At 39.6% G+C, this 13903-nt stretch overlaps 1 protein-coding gene across 10 annotated transcripts in view; it reads left to right on the forward strand.

Moving 5' to 3' along the window:
• The window catches only part of CELF1 (CUGBP Elav-like family member 1), a 79003-nt gene that overhangs the window by 4250 nt on the left and 60850 nt on the right, over positions 1-13903 (forward strand). The window contains exon 1 of one of the 10 annotated variants that reach the window (XM_036105154.2): positions 12779-12892. The exons of 7 other annotated variants lie outside the window; for them this stretch is intronic. The gene's annotated coding sequence lies outside the window, so the exon portion shown is untranslated. Of the gene's footprint in view, positions 1-12778; positions 12902-13903 lie in introns of those variants that run through there. 2 more of the 10 variants (XM_036105150.2, XM_078058014.1) reach the window with 2 other exon arrangements.

Below are 13903 nucleotides of genomic sequence, written 5' to 3' on the forward strand. Positions count from 1 at the left end.
TTTTACAATCCCACCAACAGTGCACAAGGGTTCCAGTATCCACATCTTTGCTAACATTTGTTATTTTATGTGTGTATGTGTTTAAATAGTAGCCATCCTAATGGGGTGTGAGGGGATATTTTTTTTAAATTGAAGTGTAGTTCATGTTCAATATTATTTTAGTTTCATGTAAGCAATATGGTGATTGGATATTTATATACATAACTTCATTGTAGTTTTGATTTGCATTTCTCTTATTAATGATGTTAATTGAACTTCTTTTCATACGGTTGTTGGCTATTTGTATATCATCTTTGCAGAAATATCTATCCAAGTCTTTGAGATCAGATTATATGATTTTTTTGCTGAGCTGTGGTTGTTTTATGTACTGTGAATATTGATCCTTTATCAGATATATGATGTGCAAAAACACTTTTGCCCATGTCTTTTCAGTGTTCATTTTGTCTTTTGTCTGATTTTGCTTTTGTTGCCTTTTTTTTTTAATTTTTTTTTTTAAGATTTTATGTATTTGCGAGAGAGACAATGAGTGACAGAGAGCATGAGAGGGAGGAGGGTCAGAGGGAGAAGCAGACTCCCTGCTGAGCAGGGAGCCTGATGTGGGACTCGATCCCGGGACTCCAGGATCATGACCTGAGCCGAAGGCAGTCGCTTAACCAACTGAGCCACCCAGGCGCCCTGCTTTTGGTGTCTTATCCAAGAAGTCACTTCCAAGTCTAATGCCTTGAAGTTTTTCCCCTATGTTTTCTTCTAGGAGTTTTATGGTTTTAAGTCATTTTAATTTTTTTTTTTTTAAGATATTTATTTGACAGAGAGAGACACAGCGAGAGAGGGAACACAAGCAGGGGGAGTGGGAGAGGGAGAAGCAGGCCTCCCGCGGAGCAGGGAGCCCGATCCCAGGACCCTGGGATCAAGACCTGAGCCGAAGGCAGACGCTTAACGACTGAGCCACCCAGGCGCCCCAACTTTTTTTTTTTTTTTAAAGATTTTATTTATTTATTTGAGAGAGAGAATGAGAGACAGAGCACGAGAGGGAAGAGGGTCAGAGGGAGAAGCAGACCCCCCGCTGAGCAGGGAGCCCGATGCGGGACTCGATCCCAAGACTCCAGGACCATGACCTGAGCCGAAGGCAGTCGCTCAACCAACTGAGCCACCCAGGCGCCCCAACTTTTTTTTTTTCAGAGTAAAATTTAGTGGCATTGAGTACATTCACAATGTTATTCAGGCCTCCTCACCACTGTTTCTAAAATGTTTTCTTCATTTGAAATAATTTCTTCATTTGAAAAAATTCTGGTTACAGAATTTTTATTGGTAACTAATTTATCAGAATTATTTATCTAATTTATCTAATAAACCAGAATTTAAGCGATAACTCACCATTCCACCCTCCTCCTAGCCCCTGGTAACCTCTACACTACTTTCTGTCTCTATGAATTTGCCTATTTTAGGTATTTCACGTAACTGGAATCAGAATATTTGTCCTTTTGTGTCTGGATTATTTCACTTAGCATGATGTTTTCAAGGTTCATCCGTGTTGTAGCATGTATCAGGATGTCATTCCTTTTTGTGGCTGATTTTCTCTGCTTTTTTGAGGTCAGGGATGTCTCTTTCATCCTTTTTTTTTTTTAAAGGTTTATTTATTTGAGAGAGTGCACACGAGAGCAAGAGCAGGGGGAGGGGCAAAGAGAGAAACGGGGAGAGAGAATCTCAAGCAGTCTCCTCTCTGAGCACAGAGCCTGATGCAGGGCTCAATCTCATGATCCTGAGATCATGAACTGAGCCGAAACCAAGAGTTGGACACTCAACTGACTGAGCCATCCAGGAGCCATAGGGATGTCTCTTTCATCTTGATACCTCACCCTCTCTTGGAGCTCTTTCATAAAGGCTGTTGAACTGATTCGAATTCATGTTCTTAATGTGGGTTCCCAGTCACGGGGGATGTCCACTGACATACGCAAAACTCTTGAAAATTCAAACATATTAGTGTGTGTAAAAGTCTATTTTGGTAACCCAAGCCGTAGTTATTGGCATCATTTCTAATTCTAGTCTAGTTATAATTTCCAATCTTTCAATGTACATCATTTTCAGAATATTTTGTTGTGTACAGAAAAAGTGTCACATGAAGGGAACAAGAGTAAAGAATAGGCAAATTTCTGCCTTTGCTTTTTAACTATGTAGTGGTTTTGTTAGAGGGGTGGATTGATATCTAGGTACTCCATATTGTGTAGAGATAGGTTTTTTATAAACATAGAATTTAATGGCCTAGTTAGAATAAATAACTAATGCTCTTAGGGTAAGAGCATTTTGAAGGTAATCATAAGGCCTCCTGGTTTATTTCAGTATGAACAAAACTTTTCAGAGTATTCTCATTTCATGAAAGGCTTTTTTTTTTTAAGTTTTTTTTTTTTTTTTTAAGATTTTATTTATTTATTTGAGAGAGAGAGAGAATGAGAGAGAGCGAGTACATGAGAGGGGGGAGGGTCAGAGGGAGAAGCAGACTCCCTGCCGAGCAGGGAGCCCGATGTGGGACTCGATCCAGGGACTCCAGGATCATGACCTGAGCCGAAGGCAGTCGCTTAACCAACTGAGCCACCCAGGCGCCCTTTTTTTTTTTTAAGATTTTATTTATTTGTTTGACAGAAACACAGCGAGAGAGGGAACACAAGCAGGGGGAGTGGGAGAGGGAGAAGTAGGCTTCCCGTGGAGCAGGGAGCCTGATGCGGGGCTTGATCTTGATCCCAGGACCCTGGGATCATGACCTGAGCCAAGGCAGATGCTTGACGGAGACCCAGGCACCCCATGAAAGGCTTTTTTTTTTTTTTTTTTTTTTTTAAGATGAGCTTCTGCCTGCCTTTTTTTTGGAGGTTCATAACTGATTTTTATCTGGTTATCTACTTTTCTTCTCTTTACTTTTTGGACTTCGCCTCCCACTCCGTTTTCCTCCTCTCCAGTTATCAAGGGAATTTTAATATTAGTCCTTGGGGTATGGGATGAACTGGAAGTTTTATTCATTCAGCCATTGTCCCAAAGCTATTACAGCCCTCACAGTACTTAACACATGGGACTTTATTTAGGGTCAGGGAGGACATACATATGTTTTCTTCAAACAACATGAAACCATTCTTTTGTTCAAAACTATTTTTTGATTTTTGGTAATTTTAATAATAGTTAGAATGTATTATGAAAGTTTAAGTATTTCAGAAATATAGTTTGAACCAGAGATTAAAATCCAGTGTAGTTTTTTTTGAATGGGACCTCTTTTTTTTTTTAAGATTTTATTTATTTATTTATTTATTTATTTGAGAGAGAGAGAGAGCGTGTGCACTGGGGAAGGAGCAGAGGGAGAGGGACAAGCAGACTCTGTGCTGAGCAGAGCTAGATGCAGGGGGCTTGGGGCTCAAGCTCAGGACCCCAAGATATGACCTCAGCCGGAATCAAGAGTCAGCTTAACTGATCAAGCCACCCAGGTGCCCCTTTGAATGGGATTTCTCACAAGGGCCAAGGTTGATTGCTATTAGTATAATCCTGTATTTGCCTGCACATTTCTTCCTAGAGGTGCTATGGATGCTGAAATGGTCAAGTAAAATAGAAACAAGAAATTTGTTAAAACCTGGAAAATTAGTCTCCCCATAATTGAGATTTGATCTCTGATTTTCTAGTCCTTAAAATGGAAACTTGTGGCTTGAAAGAATGATGTGATTTGAAAGGGATTTATAACCATAGCCTGGGAGGGATAGGTGTGACTGCTGCAGTCAAAAATTGGTACCTTCACTGTGTCACCTTCAGCATTTCTGGGCCTGTTTTTTCATCTTTAAAATGGAGATACCAACTTGGAATGGTAATATGAGATTTAATTGAGATAACTAATGCTTAGCAGTGAGCAGTGCCTGGTAAAGTGTTGATGATGTTATTTTTTTTATCTGTAAAAATGGGCATATATTTATCTCATGAATCAGTAATACAGTTCAACCAAATAAAACAGCACAGTTAAAATGCCTAGCAGGGCCATACATAAACAGGCAGTAAGTTAGTGTTCATTTTGTTTCCCCTTTTGGGTGTATTTTGTTTCACATTTTCCTTTGTGCTGGCTTAAGGGATAAGATTGTTTCCTAAAGTCCAATTTGTGCATCTGAAATGTTTTGCTACACAGGGCATCCTTCGCCATAGAACCTTTTAGCTCATTGTTCCCTCTGGAATATTTGGGTAATGTGGTTTCCTAGATTCATCTTCACTGTATTTCTCACATGAGAGTCTGTTGATAGGAGTCTCCTATGTTCATAGAAAATTGAAAAATACAGGTGAGTATATTACTGGATTTGTAATAGGATCACCTGGGTCTCTTTCTAATTAGGTAACTAGTTTTAGGCATGGAGGGAGAGAGCCGGCTCTAATATTTAGAGTAGTAATGTAGATGAAAGAGTTAATCATGATCAGTTTAGTTGTTTGCTTTATAAACTATGTTGTAGGAAGAATCCTTATTTGAGCTTTGTAATTTGCTAGTTTACGTGATGAGTTTTTTGTAATTGTAACTCTGTCCTTGTCATGAAATTGGCTGTTAAAATGTCTTTATTTTTTTTAAGATTTTATTTGACAGAGCGCGAGCGAGAGAGAGCAAGTGAGAGAGCACAAGCTGGGGTAGGGGCAGAGAGAGAAGCAGACTCCCCACTGAGTAGGGAGCCCAACGCAGGGCTCCATCCCAGAACCCCTGGATCACGACCTGAGCTGAAGGCAGACACTTAACTGACTGAGCCACCCAGGTGTCCCTAAATTGTCTTTAAAGTAGAGGTTTTCTTGCAGAATTAATCAGCAGAACTGTTCTGTAGTTATTTTTAAATCTCTGCTATGTTATGGAGGCCATGTGTGTATATCTGTTTATTTTAAACTTATTTGAATTCCCGAACTGTAAAATTTTTCAAGAGTTTTATATCCATCATAAAATTCATATTGACTTAATATATTCTTTCTGCTAAGGAAGTCTTTAATTCTCCTAAAAATTTTGTCTCCTAGGCCAGAGGGATAAATATCAAAATTTTCTTGAGGCATTGAGGCATGGGTGTTTTTTTTTCCTTCAGACTGACCATTGTTTTACCTTCCCCCCCCCGCCTTTTTTTTTAAGATTTTATTTATTTGATAGAGAGAGACACAGTGAGAGAGGGAACACAAGCAGAGGGAATGGGAGAGGGAGAAGCAGGCTTCCCGCTGAGCGGGGAGCCCGATGCGGGGCTCGATCCCAGGACCCTGGGATCCTGACCTGAGCCAAAGGCAGACGCTTAACGACTGAGCCACCCAGGCGCCCCCTTTTTTTTCCCCTTTTTTAAAGTAAGCTCTACACCTGATTTGGGGCTTGAACGCAACGACACTGAGATCAAGAGTCCCATGCTCTGGGGCACCTGGGTGGCTCAGTCCTTAAGCGTCTGCCTTCAGCTCAGGTCATGATCCCAGGGTCCCGCATCGTTCTCCCTGCTCAGCCGGAAGCTGCTTCTCCCTCTCTCACTCCCCCTGCTTGTGTTCCCTCTCTCGCTGTCTCTCTCTGTCCAAAAAAAAAAAAGAATCCCATGCTCTACTGAGCCAGCCAGATGCCCCGATTGTTTTAAAATTTTTATACAGAGAACATGAATTTTATAAATATGAAAAGTAACATTAAAATTAGACATTTTTTTTCCTCAAGGGATGAGAAAGCCTAGTTAGGGGAGACTGTGAATACTGCGTAAGTTATTTCAGTATCTAAAATGATTGAAAGCATTTTAGCTCTTAGAACTTTGTGAAGTTCTGGGGCGCCTGGGTGGCTCAGTCGTTAAGCGTCTGCCTTCAGCTCAGGTCATAATCCCAGGGTCCTGGGATCGAGTCCCGCATCGGGCTCCCTGCTCTACAGGGAGTCTGCTTCTCCCTCTGCCTGCCGCTCCCCCTGCTTGTGTTCCCTCTCTCGCTGTGTCTCTCTCTGTCAAATAAATAAATAAAATCTTTAAAAAAAAAAAAAAAGAACTTTGTGAAGTTCTGATGTGACCTTCTTATCAGCTGACCTCCCCACTTTACAGGAAATGGACTCACTTTCACAACAGCTTTTGGATTGTAACATTTTGATTTTTCTTTTCCTCCACTTAGGAAATAATGGTAGCAAATACAAAGAAAAATGGTGAGTTCTAGTTTAGAGACTGCAGTGAGATCTGATGGATCTCACTTAATTTTAATCTGTCACTTGGGGATGTGTTCATAGGTGCAGAGTGGCTTTAGAAGGAACTGTTTACTATTCTGACCTACATGGACTGCCAACTCTTCTAACAGCTGTGTTCAGCTTTGACAAAATGGAGTTGAATATCACTTTTGCCCTATGTTGAAACTGCTGAAACTTTATTTTCAAGTTGGGAAATGTCTTTAGTTTGGGGATTATACAAAATGAAGTTTTTTGTTTCCAAAGCTGTTTAATTTTATAGTGTCATACTTTCAGTTTTGGAAGGTCAGTAGTTTCCATTTACATGACATTGCTACTCTTCAGCAAAAGAATCACTAAATTAGAAACTGTCACCACTTTCTCATTGTTCTTTTACCTTTTTGTTTCCTGTGAGATTGAAGAGACTGGGAATGTGTGATATTTTGGCGATAATGTGGGGTAACTAAGAGTCTACAGTGTGTAGACTTTTTTAACCCATTATTTGGACATCTGTTAAGTTTTTGCTAGTTTCTGTTTTGTACCGATAATTTACTGTAGGCTTTTCCCAGTTTCTTTGTGCTTGTAGCTTTTGTGTATGGAAAACACTCCTCTTTTTTGCTCCAGTTCCCTCCCCCCACACTACCATCACATAGCTTGGCTACTGTTTCTTTCTTTCCTGCATGACTTCTGTCTGTGTGATGCTGCCAACTTACCATGCTAGATGGGGTGGGATATTACTAGTGAGAAACACCTGTGCCTCCTATTGGCTGCCTGCCTGATTCTGAATGCTGTTGCCTGAGCAAGAATCTTAGGGGTCTGGAGAGTGAAAGGAAGTCAGGGTAGTGGTGACAAGCAACTTGAAAATCCGTAACTGACATCATCAGCTAGCTGGTTATTACTGCATATTGAAGCAGTACTGTTTTGTGATCATATTGCCATTTTAAGCCTTGTAGCAGGTTTTCAACAAGGATGTTTCACTGAAGGTGGTTCTGTTCCTTAGGTCTGTATTTCTTAGACGGCTAGAGCAAGAGGAGCAGGCTTTGCATTTTTCATTTGTCAGCCTTTCCCTGCTCATGGTTCGATTTCTGTTTGTCATTTAGTGCACAGTTTCTCATGAAGCTTTTTCTGTCCATCCATCCCAATACTGTATTGTAGGATTTTTTTTTTTTTTAAGATTTTTTTAATTTATTTGCGAGAGAATGAGAGACAGCATGAGAGGGAGGAGGGTCAGAGGGAGAAGCAGACTCCCTGCCGAGCAGGGAGCCCGATGCGGGACTCGATCCCAGGACTCCAGGATCATGACCTGAGCCGAAGGCAGTCGCTTAACCAACTGAGCCACCCAGGCGCCCTGTAGGATATTATTTAGTATTTTACTAGACACATCTTTTCATTTCAGCAAGTTTTTAAGCTTTTTAGAGCATGGAGATTGCTTTATTGCTTAGTGTATTATATAACTTAAAAAACATTTTTTTAAGACTTTATTCATTTGTCAGAGAGAGAGAGCGAACACAAGCAGGGGGAGCGGCAGACGGGAGAAGCACGCTCCCTGCTAAGCAGGGAGCCCGATGTGGGACTCGATCCCAGGGTCCTGGGATCATGACCTGAGCCGAAGGCAGACGCTAAACCGACTGAGCCACCCTGGCGTCCCCCCCAAAAATTTTTTTTAAAGTAAGCTCTAGGCCTAATGTGGGGCTTGAACACATGACGCCAAGATCAAGAGTCACATGCTCTCCTGACTGAGCCAGCCAGGCACCTCGTGTATTATATAACATTGAGGAGTCAGGCACACAGGCCCTACACTAATTACACTCTGTAACCTAGCCCTTCTTGTAAAAGCTTATTGGACCAGAGGTAGACACCTAACTCAAGCTGGGCAAATCAGTTTCTCCTAGGAATTTGAGATTGTGACTGAGATTTAAGTCTTTTTTTTTTTTTTAAAGATTTTATTTATTTATTTATTTGAGAGCAAGAACAGAAGCAGGGAGGAGGGGCAGAGGGAGAGGGAGCAGACCCCCCGCTGAACAGAGAGCCTGATGTGGGGTTCCATCCCAGGACCCTGGGATCATGACCTGAGCTGAAGGCAGATGCTTAACTGACTGAGCCACCCAGGCGTCCCACGATTTAAGTCTTTAGGGAACAAACAGGTAACCTGTTTCAAGAAAACTTGAAACATATCAATTCACATGCACAGTCAAGTCCAGGCTTGTATCAGGAAGCAGTGAGGACCAGTCTGCAAGGAGGGGTAATTAAGTAGATTCATCCTGAAAGAAGTATAGATGAGAAATGCATCTCTGGAGAGAGAGGCAGCCATCCACATGCAGACTAGAAACCTAGGTGCTTAAAGCCTTTCCTGCTTTCTGCCTTTGGATTCTTTGAGATACTCCAGTATCCTTTCAATTAATTCCATTTTTTTGCTTAGGCTAGCTTGAAGGTTTCTCTTAATTACAACCAAAAGCTTTGAAGAGAGTACAGAGCTCTAACATTTCTTAAATTCATTTGAATTTTAGCATAGTCAGGCCTAGGATCATGGCTTTTGGAAGATTGCCCTTTGCCCCCAACAGGCGCCCCTCACCCCCACACTCCCTTAGGCTGCTTGAGGTCTTGGCTCCTCTGTAGTGTAGACGTTCACCTATGCTGTAGCTTTTGGTGTATAGAGCACTCTTCTGGTGCTTTTCCAAATCAAGATTGAGGTTTTGTTTTTACACGTTTTTAATGATTATTTGTTTAGTTTATCTATTTAGTTTATTTGCTTAGATTATTCATTCTTTTCAGCATATGCGACTGATAATAAAATAATACTGCTATTTCAGATAGGAAACTTAAGGTGAGCCATCATTTTAAAAGAATTTTTTGTGAGGCATATGGATTAAGTTCTTCTTTTCTAGTTGAGTAACACATTTGTTTTAGTTCCTGATTGTTTCCTCTTAAGGAAAGTTGATGGACTTGAATGGAATACAATAATGTGAGTTGAATGGCAGTTGAGACTTTAAACAAAGGGTAATGGTGAATGGCTGTGTGCCCAGTTGATGGAGTCTGTCTCGTCTCGGCTCAGTTAGTAACTTCATGAATGATCTGTAATAGGAGCATCACAGTGGTGTTTTTCTCTTTGAGAAATGTTAATGAGGGAGAGAGAGAAGCTCTGAGAGAGATAGTTTAAGTCTTCTAATTTTTTCTTCCTATGATCATTTGGTATTTATTAAGTTGAAAGACTTTATTCCAGAAAAATGTAAAATTTCCCTGTAATATTAAGGAGCAGGAATTAAGAGACTAGAGCCAGCTTTGAAATGTGGGTTTGCATACAACCAGGAAGGAATGGATTTGCAGGGTAGAAAAAACTGGAAGACATTTCACATGGAGGCCAACCTAATTGTGACTGTGTACCTAACCAGTTACACCTTCATGGAGTGCACACATGATACTGAGTTGAATGCTCTGCATAGAGGAAGTTTTATTGTCCATAGTGCTCAGTGGTATTGGGCCCTTGTGCAAAGTAGAGACTAGATAAATATTTTTTAAATATTCCATGTCTGGTCGAATGGCACTTTTATGTTTTGAGACCGTTCAGTACTGAGGAATAGGAAGAAAATCTTTTAAAATTGAAATTCTAAGAATTTCAGTTGTTCACATCATTGTCTTTTGAAGATAATCAGTACAAGGAGTTTTCTGAAAAAAAAAAAGTAAGCTTTCCATTGAAAGACATTTAGTTGGCTAAGATTTGTACTATAAAAGCCTTTGTGTACCTCTGTAATCTTGAAACCTCATATTGTATACTGCCTGGACAAAATCAGAAGGCTTCTAGACAACCCTGATTCTGGCTCTGTTTTCTCTAGCTCCAGAGAATAAGAAAAGGAGAATCTGATACTGCTGGCAGTCTATGCTCTCTTGCTTTTCTGGGCCAAGACATGCGTTTAAAAATAAAATCAAGGAAATTGTAAACCAGTAGTAAAAACGAATAAAGCACCCAGGGGTTTGCTTCCTCTCATGTCCTGTGGCCTGAGTCTCTTTTTTCAAGCCGTTAGGCTGGTATTAAACTAAGGTGGCAAAACTGTGCTCTGGCTTTGTCCTTCTTTACGTCCCCTTTAAAATTTATAGGAAAGAATTATGGAAAGACACCGTGTTTATTATGTATTTGTTTTTATCATATACTATTTCTGTTTAATACCCTCTGGGATACATTTACAAGTGCAATTAAAAAAAAAAGCCTGCAAACTTCTTTATTGAAATCAAGTGCTATTTTTATTTATTAATGTTCATTTGTCTGGTGTAACTTTGCTCTGGCCTAAGAAAGACCTAGAGAAAGACTTCATTCTGTTCCAGGAAGCATACAACTTAGAAAAATGTTTTCTTTTGAATTCTGACTGCTCCAACTTCTGTGAACAAACCAGATCCACAGATCAGGTTTGTAAATGATCTGTTTTCTTAAGGTATCTTCTAACAGGATGGGTCTCAGGGGAAGCTGAGTGGCAGCACACATTTAGCTGGGAGTAGCAGTTCATCTCCCTGACATACATACCCTTTGTCCACACAAAGCAATTTTGGAGGCAGGCTTAGAATTTAAATGTACACTTCTCTGTTCTGGTCCAGTTTGTCTTATTTAATCCATTTTATTTTTTATGTTTCGTATGTCTGATGTATTTCTAATATAATCATGTAGAAACCTGCTTTGGAGAACTCTGAAGTCTTGATAGGAAAAATTCTGAATTTATTGTATGCAAAATGGTGATCTGGAAAGAAATAGCATACATAGGTCACTGAAACTATTGAGTTTGTATTTATTTGTTTTTATGAATGGGGGAAGGTTAAGACTTGAATATATTTTATTCTTTTGTAAGAGAGTCACTGAAACAGTTTCTGATATTTCTTCAGCATTGTATACTACATGGTAATATTTTTTGAAGATAGCTTGCTGAAGAAAAAATTGAATCAGGCTTTCTGAATTGCCAGATCCAGAACATCAAAAAATGCTTTGGACCAAAAAAAAAAAAAAGAGAGAGAGAGAGGCCTGCTGGATCCACCCCCAGGAATCCTAATGGGTCCCCATGGTAACAGCCTCCTTGCTTACAACTTGTCACTGTGTAACTGTCACTGGAGTTCAGAGAAAAGCCAGTATATCAAGAACTGTGTGGCATTAACTACTCCTTGATAAAATGCTGTTGCACATTTGAAACGAGACAGAAATAGAAAGTTAAAGGTTTTAATTTCTGTGTTCCATTAATTAGATGCTTTAAAAAGCTGCCTAATTATGGTAAGGTGCAGCAGTGGGAAGGTGGTGGGTGGCCGAGGCAGGGTGTAGGAGGAAGCCAGAGTCTCAGAAGGTTAGAATCTTCAGGGTTTTTTCTTCTCTAATCCTTTCATTTTGCAAATGAGGGAAGTGAAATGCCTTACTTAGGTTCACAGAGAAGCAGAAACAGGATTCCAGCCCAGGCCTTCTAATTTCCAGCATAATGTTCTGCTGTCTCTACTCACACCTTGCATTTACCATGCCTCTTTGTTTCATAAATGAAGTCTCAATTTCTGAGGTTAGAAAAGGACCTTAGAGGTTATGCAGAGAAACTTTCTGCCCTGCAAAGGAGTCCTGTTTGCACCATCATGGGCAGGCAGCCTCTGCTTCTTCCCTCAGGTGGGGGTTATCTGTTTAGTTAGCAAGAACCTCCTTGCCTGAGTTCAAAGAGAAGATAGTTTTACATGGGAAATTTTAAAGCTATATGCCTTATTTTTCTTCTCTAATAAAATAGCAATTGAAAATCAGACCTGAATGTTTTTTATTAGCCTGTTTATCTCCATTTAAGTCATGCTTGTCAGTCATGACAAGACAGATAATTCTTTAAAAGAATTACGTCCTGCCTAAACCCTAGAACTTTGAAAAGGTAATGCCATATTTGGAACAAGCTAGTCTTCTAATGGGTGGGAGGGAAGAGATTGATAAATGTAACATTCAGCTTAAAGTATTTTATAATGTGCTTAGTAAGATGAAATTGATTGTAAGCTAGAGTATCAAAAGAGGCCTCAATATACTTTAAAAGCAAAATCAAAGCCAAATAGGCAAGTGGTTTTGTATTCTTGTGGTGCATTTATGAATGCTTTTGTATAGAGTAGGTTCATTTACATAAAAGTGAGTTTTGGGTTCAAAACCAACATTATTTAGGCAATTATTAATCACCTATGCCAAAACACTTTTTGGTCTACTTTTTGGATGTCCTGTTGCTCAGTGTGCCAGTCATCAAATGCCCTTGTCAGAGAGGGCTTCAGCTTTTATTTCACTTTTCCTCTTTCAGAGTTGCTTGAAAGGTAGTAATAGGTAAACATTTAAGATTATAAACTTCAGGGGCGCCTAGCTGCCTCAGGCGGTGGAGCATGCGACTCTTGATCTGGGGTCATGAGTTCAAGCACCACCTTGGGCGGAGAGCCTACTTAAAAAAAAAAAAATTATTAGCCTGAGGTTTTTTTTTTTTTAATACCTTTTAAGATAAAAGCACATATGCATATTTTCTAAGATATACAGAAATGTTTTCAGTTTCTCATAACATAGATATTTTTTCCTCGAAGAATTTACCATACCTAAAAATGGAGAATTTGGCTCCAAGATTAACTTTTCTTTTTGTCTTACCAGAAAATTAAAGTGAAAATGCTGTTGGCAGTCTTTTGCTGTCTTGACTTCAACACAGTAGAGAATGCTATAATGAAAATGTGGCTGAGTTTTTAATATTCTGGGATTTCATGACCACCAGCACTTGTTGTGCAGCCAAGGTAATTAAGGTAATCAAATGTTTTAGTCATTAGTAGGTTTGGCCTGGCTCTTAAAGAAATCTCTAATCTTAGCTATATCTCCCGTGCCCTTTTCCTTTTTAGTCTAAAACATATTTATTATTTAGCTGTTCTGGCTCTTAATTTGACCAGTGAATTTTTGCATAAAAGTTCATTTGTGAAGTTTTTCTTGATTAGAAAGTATGCCAAATTATAGTGTAATGAAAGAAATTGTTAGACTTCACATTGATGGGGGAGGGAGGAGAGACAGAGACGGGTGGGATGGGAGAAGAGAGATACGGTTGCATCCTTACCATTTGGTAGACAAGGAAGTTTGAAGTGTTAGGAACCTCTTTGAGGAGAGTAACTTATTTGGGGCATCCACCTATTAAGTGGTAGGACACTGTGGGACTACCAGTGCACACTATAGATGCTGTACTCTTTTCCTATACTTTTTTGGCTTGTTGAGGCCCAGTCTCCTAACAGTAATGGAATAATTTATTTTTGTAGCCACTCCTTTTCCTGTGGTAACATAATTTTTAACCATTAAATTGGTGATGTAAATTCAGTATCTCATTCTAGAAGTTCTTAGGTTGAGAGAGTTAGGAAAGTAGACACATCTATTAACTGCCCTGGTGTAAGATATTTTTTGTGTACCTTAGCTAAACTGTTTACCTGTTTTCTTATCAAAAAGTGGGAGTAATTTACCCTTAACAGAAGTGGCATGGAAATGTGATTTTAAGGTAGTAGCATTCATAGCATCCTCAAGTCTTTTAAAGAGAAATGCATGGATCATAATAAAGTTCCTATTGGAGGTATCCCTCTCACGGGTCATTTAATAGATCAGAAAACTGGATGTTAACAGCTTTATTTGGTTCCCTGACGAGATATGATGTGACATTAAAGATTGTCATCTCCTCCCACCCCCCTTTTTAAAATCTAGTCACTCTCTCCCAACTCTCACGCCCCATAGCCATCCTTTTGGCTCTGATAATTACTTCTTTTTTTTTTTTT

The sequence above is a fragment of the Halichoerus grypus genome, chromosome 11, assembly GCF_964656455.1.
Source record: "Halichoerus grypus chromosome 11, mHalGry1.hap1.1, whole genome shotgun sequence".
In the NCBI taxonomy this organism is placed as follows: Eukaryota; Metazoa; Chordata; class Mammalia; order Carnivora; family Phocidae; genus Halichoerus; species Halichoerus grypus.